Source organism: Phocoena sinus, chromosome 10 (genome assembly GCF_008692025.1).
Source record: "Phocoena sinus isolate mPhoSin1 chromosome 10, mPhoSin1.pri, whole genome shotgun sequence".
NCBI classification, from domain to species: Eukaryota; Metazoa; Chordata; class Mammalia; order Artiodactyla; family Phocoenidae; genus Phocoena; species Phocoena sinus.
In genome coordinates this window covers 3,319,355-3,332,890 of record NC_045772.1, presented here as the reverse complement: position 1 = coordinate 3,332,890, position 13,536 = coordinate 3,319,355, and the positions used below count along the sequence as shown (strand labels likewise).

The 13,536-nt window shown below is 61.5% G+C and overlaps 1 protein-coding gene across 7 annotated transcripts in view; it reads left to right on the top strand.

Annotated features, from left to right (window-relative positions):
* The window catches only part of GRAMD4 (GRAM domain containing 4), a 78,091-nt gene that overhangs the window by 43,265 nt on the left and 21,290 nt on the right, over window positions 1-13,536 (top strand). Inside the window, exon 1 of one of the 7 annotated variants that reach the window (XM_032644269.1) lies at window positions 1,847-4,380. The exons of the other annotated variants lie outside the window; for them this stretch is intronic. The gene's annotated coding sequence lies outside the window, so the exon portion shown is untranslated. Of the gene's footprint in view, window positions 1-1,846; window positions 4,381-13,536 lie in introns of those variants that run through there. 7 annotated transcript variants of the gene reach the window in all.

Here is a 13,536-nt window from a genome sequence, read left to right as displayed (position 1 = left end):
TCTAATAGGAGCTCAGTGCTTGGAGGGATGCCTTGCAGGGAAACCTGGTCAGAGCTGGAGTTTGCACAGAGAGACTGTCCCTCCCTGCACTCTCGCTTCCGTCTCAGTACCCAGGGGAGTACAGTGTGGAGGAAAGGATGTAGTCCCCCCTTGGGACCCATAGAGATGTTTTGGTCGCCGCTGAACCTACATCTTGTGCTAGGGTGGCCACCCCTGGTCTGCAGGGGGCCGCGGTGATGGGGAGCCTTGCTCTGGAGTGGGGACCCAGGCTTCTGGTTCTGACTCAGCCCCGAGTGATCAGGTAGCCGTGGACATTTCACCATTCAGGGCCTGGTTGCCCCCATCCGTAAAACGCCTACGTGGTCAGTGTTAAAGTTCCATTTAATTACCTGTAGTACTTTTTCTCCAGAAGCAGACTGTCATTCTCGGAGAAGAGGAAATAGCCCGGGTTCAGAGCGGCTTTCTTCGGTTATTAAATATTGAAGAGCACAAATGTTCCCGGGAGAAGATGGCAGAGGATGAAGAATGGGAAATTGAAGTGCGTCCCGGCTCGGGACTGGGGGCAGGATCCTAAATTTGTTAAAGAAGCACATAAATAAATGCAAAGCATCGTCCATTTTCATTTAGCCCGAAATGCATTTCGGTTGTTACTGCTTTTTGAGCACAAACACACGCTCCTCCGTAGTTTCTGAGCAGGGGTGTGCACGTATCGATCACCCGCTGGGCGCAGGCTCTGGGAAGGGAGATTCTCCAGCATTGTAAGCTGCACACACAGGCTCTTCCTGAAGGTGACTTGGCACGGAATATGGAGCTTAGAGGGAAAGTGCTTATGGGGTGTCAGGGGTCCGGGGCCTCCTGGGTGCTGGGCTAAGCCCGAGGGTCCCTGACCCGTGTGCAGGTTCTGTGTTGCCGAGAAGTTTCTTCTTCCCCACTTGACGTGAGGCCTGTGGACTCCTCTCTGGATGGGCGTGCTTGGAGGGTGGTCCCCTCAGCCACACCCTGGGGGCTTGAGCCTTCGGGACGGGGATCCATCATCTCTGAGCCACCGACACAGGTGCCAGACACACTGTGGTGGTTCCTGGGGAGGGTGCCTCTGGGAAAGGGGCCCTTTGCTCCTGAGCCCCTCTGCTCCCGGGAGCTCCCCTTCCTGCCCCAACACGCAGTGGGTCAGTGTGGCCGGCTGTGACCCCCCTGGGAGGGCTTCCTGGAGAAGGTGGCCAGGGAGGTGGCAGGAGGGCGGCCGTCTGCCTCCTGTGGCCTGAGGGCCTCCCTCTGGATGCCAAGGCTGAACAGAGGGGCCTGGAGGGAAGGAAGTTTCTGGACGCCAGTCTGGGTGATTCAGGCTGAGGACGCCCGTTCTCACCACTGAAAACAGCAGCGCGGGAGCTGCCCGCTGCTAGAGGCGTCCGATGGGGCAGCCACCCGAAGCCAGCCAGGGATGGGTTAGGTGTGGCATTGATCGGATACCTCCGGACCCGCCCCTTTGGGCCCGGGCCTGCAGATGTCCCTCTGGGGGTCTGGCTTTTAAAAAAATATATAAATTTATTTATTTATCTATGGCTGCGCTGGGTCTTTGTTGCTGTGCGCGGGCTTTCTCTAGTTGCGGTGAGCGGGGGCTACTCTTCGTTGCGGTGCGCGGGCTTCTCGTTGTGGTGGCTTCTCTTGTTGCGGAGCACGGGCTCTAGGCGCGTGGGCTTCAGTAGTTGCAGCACGCGGGCTCAGTAGTTGTGGCTCACGGGCTCTCGAGCGCCGGCTCAGTAGTCGTGGCGCACAGGCTTAGTTGCTCCGCGGCACGTGGGATCCTCCCGGACCAGGGCTCGAACCTGTCTTCCCTGCACTGGCAGGTGGATTCTTAACCACTGCACCACCAGGGAAGTCCCGGTCTGGCTTTTTAAAAAAACTTTGCTCCTCCTGTGTATTCGGCGATGTTGAGCTGAGGATAAACTCCCAGTGCCAGAGGCTGGGTCGGGCGGTTCTGACCCTGCAGTGACGCGCTTGTCAAGTGGTTTCTGCCCTTTCGTGAGGACTACAAATGGGGGGTCGGGCGGTTCTGACCCTGCAGTGACGCGCTTGTCAAGTGGTTTCTGCCCTTTCGTGAGGACTACAAATGGGTGACCCAGACAGACGGGAAGGGAGCAAACAGATCGGATAACCGGCAGATGAAGACAAGAGATGAGACTGCATGTCCATATCATAGAGGACTTATCTGGGAAAAAAATGAAATTGGCCCCAAAGAAAACGGCGTGTCTGACCCACTGGGCTGGCTCTGAGTTGCATATTTCTAGGTCAGTCCTGCTGCCTGGTGGGAACCTGCTCCTTGCTTATCCCTGCAGGTGTCCGGCCCTGCCTCCTCGCTGGACAGAGGCGAGCTGGCCCACCAGGCGGTCCTGGCTCAGCGCCCAGCAGGGCACGTCCCCTGCCTGGGCCCTGAGAGCTTGGGCACAGGGAGGAGCGGGCATGGGGGCTGGGCACACACATATTTCCTGGTTTGGTGCTGGCCAGGGCCCTGGAGCCCGGACCTTGGCCGTCAGAGCCGCGCGTCACCTCTTGCTGAAAGGCGGTCGTCGGTTCCTGAAAGTCAGCTGTTCTGGGTGGAAACTCTGGCTGGGATCCTGTTCCTTCTTATTTTACATGAGAAACGTTTTAATGCACTGCCTCTTCACCCCAGACCCCCAGTCCGTTTCCTAAAACGTATGTGAAAGGCAGTGGTGTGCCAGCATCTAGGCTGCAGCCTGTCGTGTGGGCACGCAAGAGCTTAAAGCGGCACCGCTTCCTGGTGACCAGGCCATCAGCGCGGTGGGTGATGGTTTGTTCATCGTTCCATAAACCCTACTTCTGCATCCAGCAGCAAGGAACGCAGCGGTGAGTAAACGCTGGGAAAATTGCAAACGGAAGCTTACGACGAAAGCACGGCCTTTCCCCGATGAACTGTTTTCCTCGCGGGGAGAGGGTGCAGGAAAGGAGGGGGCTGACTTGGCTGTTTCTTTACTGGTTGCTGCAAGCATGCCCTCGGTTCAGGACCCGATACCTGGCACTTTGGGAGGGCGTGGCTCTGCCTTCTAGAAAGGTCCGAGGTCACAGGGTGGGGGCATCCAGATTTAGCTGGGAGGCCGGGAGAGTTCAGTCTGGGGAGAGTTGAGGAGAGAGGTGAAGGGCAGAGCCTAGGACCATGGGGTGGGGCCTCCAGGTGTGCAGCCTGCCACCTGGCCAGGATCCAGAAACAGCTTTGCGAGTGGTCCCTGCCCTTGCACACCTGGCTGGTGGGAAGGAGTTTTATTTAAGGATTATCACTTGATTTTTATTTTTGGCTGTGGCTCGGCCTGTTGAATTGTGTGCCAAGAGGACTCTTGCTTGACAGTTCTACTTTTACAGGTTTAAAAATAGCCTCAGAGCTGTGTTCCTTCCTCCTGGTGGCTTCCCTGGGGGCTGGGGTAGTGGGCTGGGCTATGGCCCTGCTGCCTGGGCATGGGTGGGCACGAGCCTCTGTCTCCCTGAGCCGGTCAGGGTGGCCTGGGCCGATAGGGGTGCACCTGGAATCGCTGGTCAGGTGCTGTCCCTGCCCTTTTCCTTGTAGGCTTGGGGAGGCACGAAGGCTGGACCGCGTGGGTGGGCCGGCCATCCTGGCGGGTGAGTGCTGCAAGAAACGCTTTGCCCCACGGAGCTGCTCTCCTGTGTGCGGGGCTCCACGCCTGTAACTCATTTTGCCTCTCCCTTTGAAAGCACTGGTTTCTCAGCACGCTGGTTGGGGTCCCTGAAAGCTCCTATGAGAGTATGCTCTGGGCTGCGTGAAGGGGGCATTTTGGATACAGAAGCCAAGCTTTAGAAAGTCACATTGGACGCCTGTGTGAGGGTCCCTCTGGGCTCCCAGAGCAACCCAGGCCTCCCCCTTCTCCCTGTTACAGTCTGCTGCCTGCCTGCTCTGTGGGAGGTGGGTGGGGCAGGCTGCACCCCCCGCGGAGCTGGCCCTGGTTTCCCTTCGGGACCGTGCACCTGGCTGCTGGGCTTCGCTCACGTGGGTGTCCTGCTGAGCGGGGGCCCAGTGAGGGAATTGATGAATTACGGTGCAGACGTCTCTCTCCCGGGCGTGCCCTCCAATCTTGGAAGGTTCGGGGGTTCTGAATCCTATCCTGGGCAGGTATTCTGGCTCCCCTGGCCTCCTGCAGGCTTCCTTCCCATCCCCTGGCCGGCCCCGGCCATCTGCCGGGTCAGCAGATGCCACAGAGCCGGCAGCAGGTCTTGAAAAGGAGAGGATCATCGGGCTGGGAGCCGTGCCACGTGACCCAGGTGGACCCTGTGACTGCTGGTGCACAGACCCTTCCCGCCTTGCCGGGCTGTGGCTTCTACTCCTGGGACCCCGGCCTGTGACTTAGCTGCCGGCAGGTATGAAGCTACCTTTCCTGGCCCACCTGCGTGGCTGCAGAGGTGCAGAGAGGCTCAGGAGAGTGGCCCGAGAGTGGGCCTGTGTCAGGACGCGCTTGCGGAAGTGGCAGGCGTGACGCCAGGACGCTCTGCGCTGGCATTGCTCACTGTGAGAGTTTGGCCAAGGCAGTGGAAGCGTCGTCAGTGGGGGCATTTGGGGCACAGCCAGAGGCGAGGAGCAGAGAGGTGGGGGGGAGGGGGCCAGCCAGGACCCCCAGCGCTCCCCAGGGGCCACTTGACCTGCTAAAGGAGGACTCTTCTTACAGCCTGCGGGGTCTCTGGGGGCGGGAAGACCCTCTCTGGGCTTGGTGGAAAGAGGGGGGATGGTCCCCCCTCCCAGAGCCAGCTCAGCCTCCTTGGCCCAAGAGCATCGTCTCAGGGGGAGTGTGGTGGGCAGGGTCGTGGCTCCCCACAATGTCCTCATCCTAACCCCCAGAGCCTGTGACTGTGTCACCTTATGGGGCCAGAGGGGCTTCGCAGACATGGTTGAGTTAAGGATCTGAGCTGCGGAGATGGGCCTGGGTTAATCCAGGTGGACCCAGTGTCGTCACAAGGGTCCTTGTGAGAGGGAGGTGGGGGGGGTGTGGTCAGAGAAAGAGGAGGAGAGTTGACAATGGAATCAGAGGTCGGGGTGATGTCCCTGATGGCGAGGGGTCAGCGGCCAAGGAATGTGGGTGCCTCTAGAAGGAGAAGGGGCCAGGAAGTGGACTTTCTCCTGGAGCCAGCCCTGCCCACACCTGGACTTGAGCCGCTCGAGGCCCATTTCAGACTCTGACCTCCAGAGCTGTGAGAGGGCATGCTCTAACGCTCCGTCTGTGGTCACTTATTAGAGCAGCGGCAGGAGATCAACATGGTGGGGGGGCCCTGTGTGTGACGTTGCACCCCTGTCCCCACCTGCAGGAGACCCTCCTGGCCCCCGACTGACAGAGCAGGGGCACGAGGGGAGCCCTTTGCTGCCGCAGGTGGTATCCGGGGCCGGCGGCCAGAAGGCCAGGCCACTGCGGAAGAGGCCACGAGCTGGGCTCTGAGCTTGGAGGGCAGCCCGCGGAGAGCCAGCTGCCACGGGCCCTGACGGCCCCTGGGGACAGGGGTCCCGCTGGGCGGCTGCCCAAGGCAAGGCCGCCTTCTGAGTGAGCAGCTCAGCGCTTTCTGCCTGGTGGGAAGCTGGCCTCCTGTTTCTTCTCTATCCGAGAGGAGGAGGAAAATTGATTGCAGGGATTTGTGTCGTCTTTGTCCTGTGCGAGTAGCCAGCTGTGCTTTGCACTGCAGTTGACCTAAATATGTTGCCGGAGGGAGCAGACCCGTAATATCAACTGTCGTGGGGTCTAATCATCGTTGCAGGCGTAAGGAGAGTTGCGTGGCCTCGGGGGAGCCATTCGCTGGGTTTTATTTATTTAGCTGTCTTTGTGCCCCCAGGAGAGGGGGCACCTGGAAGAGGCGGGAAGGCTTCTTACGTTTGCTGTGAATTGGGACGAGTGGATTTGCCAGGCTGTACCCAAGCATCCTTGTCTGCGGGGCCGCGTCCCCTCACTGGCTTGTGGGGCGGGGGGCGGGGGGGGGCGGCTGGGAGGAGGGAGGAGCCCGCTGGTCTCGGCCCCACAGAGCGTCCGCCCCCGGGAAGGCCCAGGAGAGCAAGGGGCAGCTAGAGGGGGGATGGTGCCCATGGGAAGGGCAGGGCTGAGGGGGCTTTGTCCGGAGCCCAGGTTAAGAGGACATGGCCCGAGGCCCCCTTGCCTCCAGGACTGGAGTCCCAGACACGCTTGCAAGCCGGCGAGGAGCATGCCGGGAGCTTAGGACGGGAGCTGCGTGTCCACACGTGTGCACAGCGGCCTGGCTGGCCGTCTCCACGTGGGGGGAACCAGCTGCACTTGACCCCTCGCAGGTGAGTGGCGTGGGGAAGGGAGTTCGGGGGCGTTGAGAAAGAAAATGTGGTGTCCTGCTGATGACGCTGTGCGTGAGGAGGCATCTGGGGCGCCTTGACCTTCGGGTCCACAGAGGTGACTGGAGGGTGTGTGGGTGATGGGGATCAGAGGAGCGGATGGGAAGGCACCCGGCACCCCGGCTGCGGTGGCGGGAAGCCCCTCGCCTCTGTTTTCCCCCCGTGAAGCTCCCCGGCCTGCGAGTCCGCCCACGCCTGTCCTCGAGAGGCGGTGGGAGCCCCTGCACAGCCGGCCGAGCCCGGGGCGGCCCCCCCTGGGGACACACTCTCACTACTGCGGAGGGCCAGCCGCCCGGAGCTCGGGGGCAGGTCTCTGCGGGGGCTCCCCGGGAGCTTCACCCGAGCACCTGCTGTAAGCCAGGCCCTCCGTGGAGGCCTCCGAAGTGGGTCCCGCGGGAGGAGGCTAAGCAGTGCTCCGCGGGCGCTCAGGAGGGCAGGGGCTCTCCACGTGGCTCCAGGGCCCAGGCTCTCCCACTGCCGGTGGGAGCACGTCCTCTCAGAAGGGGGCCTCAGGGCCCCGCCTGCGTCAGGACAGGAGACCCGCCTCCCGAGGGTGCAGGGTCCAGCAGGACGCTGCACCTGGGTGGCCCTGGGGTCAGTTCACGCAGGCGAGGTGCCTGGGCATCCGGGCAGGGTGTGGGTGCTCGGTCACGGCAGCGTCCCCGCTTTGACAGAGCCTGGTGCGTTACACTTGCACAGCGAGTATCTGCTCGTGGAGTTGTGTGCAGGCAGTGGCTTCTCCGCACGAGCGGGCTGACTTGGTGTGGGGCGGAGTGGAGGTCCCCGCGGAGGCTGGGGCTCCTGAGCGGATTACGTGTCAGGGCTCTGGACCCCCGATCGTCTGAGTGCCCCCCGCCACCTCCCAGCAGGTGCTCTGTGTGCCAGGACATGACAGGTGGGGACTCCGAATGCCCTTGAGTCCTCAGGGCCAGGGTCTGCGGGAACCCCAGTACGAGGCCGGGGGAGGCTGAGGCCTGAGGTTTGGGGCCCGCGGGCCTGGCGTGCAGGATGCAGACGTCCCTCAGATGCTGGTGGCCGGCCACTCACTCTTGGCACTGTTTGCTGAATTCCCACCATGGCCCTCCCCTCCCACTGGTGTCCTCTCTGCCTGGTTCTCGACCAGCCTGGTGCGTGCATCCTGCAGTTCACTTGCTGAGAACTTGCTCTGCTGTCCCCACTGCCCAGTGTCCATTCACTGCATCTGTCCTGGCTTCCCCTTGAGCCAGGCTGCGTCCTGGGCCATCACAGACCGTGAATCAGACGGGGTCCTCTCTCTGGGGCCTGAGTTGGGGCATCCTGCATCTGAACCTGACTTAGGAATGTGGCGTGCTTACCAGGGGTCATGTTTGCTGAGCCCCTCCCTGTGGAGCTGTGTCACCTGAGGGGATCCCCTCCCAGCACCCTGGGGAGGACCCGTGTTGTCCCTGACAGGAAAAAGCAGGACCCACAAGAGAAGATGACAAAGGGCCACATAAGATGGAAGGGGGGTCAGGGGCGTCTCTCTGGGGGAAAATGGCACTTGAGCCAGCACTGAGGTCGAGGGGCACCAGCAGGTGCAAAGGTCCTGGGGTGGGGTCTGACTGTGGAGGCATTTGGGCACCTGAGAGAAGGCTCCTGTGGCTTGAACCCAAAGAGCAAAGGTCAGAGCAAGATCAGAGGGCGTCGAAGCGGGGAGTGGGGTGTGGCCTTGGGCTGGAAGGACTCCCTGTGTGGCCAGTTTGGGCAGGACAGTGTCAGGTTCTGACTTACACTTTAGAGGAGCCTCTGACTGCTGTTTGGAGCCAGACTGTGGAGGGTGTGAGGAGAGCTGGGGTGCCAGTTAGGAAGCAGGGTGCGAGCCGAGATGAGAGCGGGTGGGTTTGGGGGTGCTTGGAGGAAGAACCCCGACACGTGAGGGTGAAGGCCCTGCCCATCCGCACCTGGCACAGGGCCCCTCTGCTGTAAATAAGCCAGACTGAGAGGGGTGGGGGCATGGCCCTCTTGGGGCTGGGTGTCTGAGGCCTGGCTTCCCGCAGCCCTGGAGCAGGGAGGGGTCTCTGCTCTTCACTCATTGCCTGGCCCCGGCTGGACTCTGCTTCTGAGTCTTGGAAATGTCCCCCAGGCCCTAGGCAGAGGCTGCCCCTCCACCTGGTCCCCCGCTTTGTGCAGTCCCTTTACAGAGTCTCTTCTGTGCCCCTGGGAGGCACCAAGTCCAGCGGATTGGGAGGTCGTGGTCCTCAGGGAAACTAGGCGGCGCAAGGGCCGCGCTGCTTCACCCCAGGACTGAAGGGGGGGTCTCTGGAGGAGACCGTGGCTAACAGGAGCCAGGTGGGATGGCTCCCTGTGGGCTTGGTGTGGTGTCCTCTCAGCCCCCTTGTCTGGAGGGTTTTCTCCCAGGGGGTGGGAGGGGCCACAGGGCCCCGAAGAATGCTGAGCCACATGGCCAGATCAGGGCAGAGCCCAGCAGGAGGGGCAGCGCGGGAGGCCCCGAGGACTCCAAATATTTACCGAGCATGTGGATCCCGGCACTCAGCAAGCCTAAATATCTGCCCCTTGTTAGGGGCAAAATCGGGTGAGTTCTGAGCTCTCCAGGTGGGAGGTGGGGCTGGCGCCTCTCCTTCCTGCCCCCACCCTGGACGCCCCCAAGAGGCAGCAGGGTCTCCCCATGGCTCTGCCTGCACGGGGCGGGGTGGCCGCCGTGTAGACAACGGCCGCTCTGCCAGCCCGTCTGTTTCTGGGACCTGGGGCTGTCATACTGACCTTGGCCTGAATTTTGGGGTCTTGGGCTCAGTGAGGTGGCCAGGACAGGAGAGGAACCTGCTGGGTCCCCCTGAGCCCCATCCTGTCCAGAAAGCAGGCTCCAGCAGCCAGCGAGGGTCTCACTGGACCGGCAGTGAGGGCAGTGGATCCTGGCCTCCCTGGGCTCCAGTCCACGCCCCTGATTTTGGTGAGTTAGTTGGTCACATTCTGAGGTCTCAGGAATGCCTTTTGGGACTTGCCCAAGTGAGGCTTCTCCTGTGGGAATTTCCATTGCAGCCTGTCAGCCCCACGACTGGGGTGGTCTGTGACCCACCACCCGGACCATGGCTGCCACACGCCACACATGGATGGGGCTGACTTCTGGGTAGAGGGAGCAGTGAGCTGACCCTCAGCCAGACCCTGGAGCCGGCCGCTGCACATACACCAGCCTCGGTTCCACCCGGTAGGCCGGTGACCCTGACCCTGGGCCGTCTTGGTGCTGGCTCGGAAGTCTGCCGACCTCCCGGGCCCGGGGAGGGTCGTCCCTCTGTCACTGCTGTCAGAGTTCACGTTCCTCTGTCCGGGCGGGGGGCGGGGGGTGCTGCTCGGTCTGTTTTCCCTGAGGCTGTTGGAAAGGCCCCGCTTGGACATGGCTGGTGGGGGCCATGGGCTGGGCATCCGGGGTTCATCCTGCTGCCGGCTGACGCTCCCCGAGGGCTCCCACGCTGTGGACGCCGCGGTCCGGGCACAGAGGCCCACCTGCTGGAGCTCCCGGGGCCAGAGCTGGCGGCACCCGCAGGGTCGGGCAGGCCCTGTGGTCGCAGCTGCTGCTGAGTTACACCCTGCAGAGGGCGCTCAGGAGCTAGCGCCTCACCAGTGTAGGCTGTTGTCATTGTCACCGAGGGACGGGGGGGGGGGGGGGGGGGGGGGGGGGGGGTAGGCGAGCACAGCCCCACCCCGTGGGAGCCCGTGTGGTCCTTTGCCCGGGACCGTCTCAAGGGCTCTGGCAGGCGCTACCCCTGCTGCCTGGACGCTCCCCCCTCGGGTGCACGGGGCTCAGTCCTTCTCCGCAGCCCTGCTCACGTCTGCTCTCAGCTCAGGCTCACTGACCAGGGCTGTTCCTACGGCCCAACCTGCCCCCGCCCCCCGCCGAGGGTGGCTCTCTGTTTGGGTCACTTCTTTATCACGAGTGTCCGGAGCGTGCCTGGTACACGAGGCTGCCCAGTGCTCACTGGTGGAGCGGCTGATGCGGGCTCTGAGCTGCTCTGGTCCAGCCTGGCCCAGGCCGTCAGGTTTGTTTTGCAGCTTTAGCTGTTTGCAGAAAAGTGGAAACGGGATCGTTGGCCCAAAGCAGCTGCCCGCGGAGGGGCCGATCTCTAGTCTTGGCCCTCGACACACTGTCGCGTGGGGAATGGTGTCTGTTGAGGATGTGACTCCATATGGCTTTGTAGCTGGGCCACGGCACGCGCTGCGGCTGCTGTGGCTGTGTCCCTGCTGCACCACTGCCCCATTTGCACGTGGGCAGCCTTGCCCTAGGGCCCCGGTGGAGCCGAGCGAGGGGGGGTGGCGGCGGCCTCGTGTGCCTCTTCGTAGCGCCAGGTCCTCTGCCCTCCGTGAGTCTGGGGCCTGCCTGTCCCGGGTGGGTGGTGGCTCCTCCAGGGTCACACCTTTGAGAACGCTGAGGAGTGAGGGCTCACGTCCAGGAAATGCAGGAGGTGGGCAGAGGGATGAGGACTGTGTCGTCGTGGGGCTGTGATGGGAACGAGCCCACCATGTACCGGTTTAGAAACAAGAAAAAGTGATTTCTGACGTGACTTGGGTCTCGTATCTGCAGGAGCCTGAGGCCTGAGGGAAGTGACCTAAGATTTCCAGGTGGACTTGATCGCCTCTTACAGTAATTCCATCGTACAAAGGACTTGGGGCGGGGTCCTGGAGAAGTTGCCTGCAGCTACCTGTCATTCCCCAGATGTCTGTGGGGCGACCGAGTGGGGAGGGGCTTTGCGGGATGGCGAAGGAGTTCCCCACCTGGAGGACAAGGGTCCTGGTTGTAGCTGGGCTGTGCTCACTTCTGGGGGGCGGGGGCGGAGAGCAGGACCCCTTCACTCACGCAGCAAGTGCTCGGGGCTCTCAGGTGCACGGTGTAGACTGACACCAAGGCCCAGTGCTGAGCGCTAACTTTTATATATATACACATCTAATCTATTTATCTATCTATCTATCTGTCTATTTTTGCAATACGCGGGCCTCTCACTATTGTGGCCTCTCCCGTTGCGGAGCACAAGCTCCGGACGCGCAGGCTCAGCGGCCATGGCTCACGGGCCCAGCCGCTCCGCGGCATGTGGGATCTTCCCGGACCAGGGCACTAACCCGCGTCCCCTGCATCGGCAGGTGGACTCTCAATCACTGCGCCACCAGGGAAGCCCCTGAGCCCTAACTTTAAAACTTTTTAAATTTATCGTTGATTTACAGTGTTAATTACTGCTGTACAGCAAAGTGATTCCGTTATATATACATTCTTTTTTATATTCTTCTCCGTTTTGGTTTGTCCCAGCATATTAATATAACTATCCCATAGTTCCCTGGGCTTTACAGTACAACCCTGTTGTTTATCCATTCTGTATATAATAGCTTACGTCTGCTAACCCCAGACTCCCACTCCATCCTTCCCCCAGGCACCGGCTTCCCCTTGGCAACTACCAGACTGTTCTCTGTGTCCCTGAGTCTGTTTCTGTTTCTGAGATCGGCTCATTTGTGTCATATTCTAGATTCCACGTGTGAGTGATGTCGCAGGTTGTCTGTCTTTCTCCGACTCACTTCACTTACACGATCATCTCTAGTTGCACCCACGTTGCTACAGACGTGAGCCCTCACTCTTGAGTCAGCGCGAGATGCTTCCCGCTGCCGGGGGCTCTGGTCTGGGCCTGCAGCAGGACCAGCTCCCGTCTGCCTCTGCTTGTGACCTGGGGCCTCCTGCACGGCCGGCGCTGCCCGGGCACGTGCACGGCGGGCGGTACACGCGTGTTCTCCCACGGTGGGTCTTTCCTTAGCCCCACCCCCCTTGGGCTCTTTGCTTCCGTCGTCCCTGCAGCCTGGCTAGGCCCCCTACCCCACCGTCAGTGCCCAGGTCGGAGGAGAGCTGGAATCCCCGCCCTGGACCAGACCTAGCTCGGGAGCATCTGTGTCTCCCACCAAAGTGCAAGACTTGTGTCAGGCTGGACTGGGCCTCTTCATCGATGCATAACTCATGTCTTCAGTAGAGGTAGCTGGGGTGCTTTGTGGGAGACACGAAAAGTGCAGGACTAGGCTGTATGCAAAGCGGGTTCTGGAACCTTCTTGCACACCCTTCTCCTTCTGCTCTTTGGGCCCAGCCGTCAGAGGGGTGGCCGTCCATGGTCCTGATCACCTCCCTGTCCACGGTGCTCTCTGAGGCCCCCTTCCTCACTAAGCTCAGGCCGCCCTGGGTCCGGAGGCCCAGAGGGTCTGTGTCTTCACTGCAGCTCCAGCCTGGAGGTGGGAGGAGACCCGTCCTCAGGAGTGTGAGCTGGGTGGCTGCTCACGGATCTCTTGTGTTGTGTGGTGTCGTCGTGCGGTGTCCGGTCGTGCAGAAATGCAGAGCGACGTCCACTCAGGGCGTGTGCAGCCACGTGTGTACGAGGTTCCTGTCGCCCTCTGCAACAGATTTCCACAGACTGGGGGCTTAAAGTAGCCTCCTTAACTCTTACAGTTCAGAGGCCAGAGGTCTGAAATGAGTGTCACAGAGCTCAAGCCAAGATGCGGGCAGAGCCGTCTTCCTTCTGGAGGCTCCGGGGGAGACTGTGTCCTTGACTCTTCCAGCTCTAGACGCTGCCCGTGCCCCTGGCTCTTCACAGGCAGCGGGACAGCACCCTCCTGTCTCCTCTCTCTGACCCCTGACCCTCCTGCTTGCTCCTGAGTTTCCATCATTGTGATGCCCTTGGTCCCCTGCACGTAATCCAGGACACACACCCATCTCAAGGTCCTTATCACTTCCGCAGGGTCCCCTTGTCCGTGTAAGGTGGTTAGTCACAGCTTCCAAGGTTAGGATGGCCCATCCTTGGAGCCGTTCCTCAGCCCACCCCACACTCTCAGTTAGAACAACAGCTACCTGGCGCTGGCTTCCATCACACCTGGAATAAAGGTCGGGTCCTCATTCTGGCTTCCCGGGCTCTGATGCCCCACCCGCATCTCATCTGTGACCCCTCCCCCCAGCCCACGGCCCCTCCTGCCTTCACCTCACCAGGGCTGCTCCCTGTGCACCCCACACTCTCCCCCCCACCCCTACCCTGCCGGCCCGCGACCTTCTGTTCATCCAGGTTCTGACTCAGACACACCTTGCTGCGGCTTCTCTCGAGCACCCGCTCACCTGCCACTGTACGCCTCGCCGTCCCGCCGCGTGGTTCTCAGGTGGTCGGCAGCCAGGTGGCGGAGCTCTCTGCCCCTCA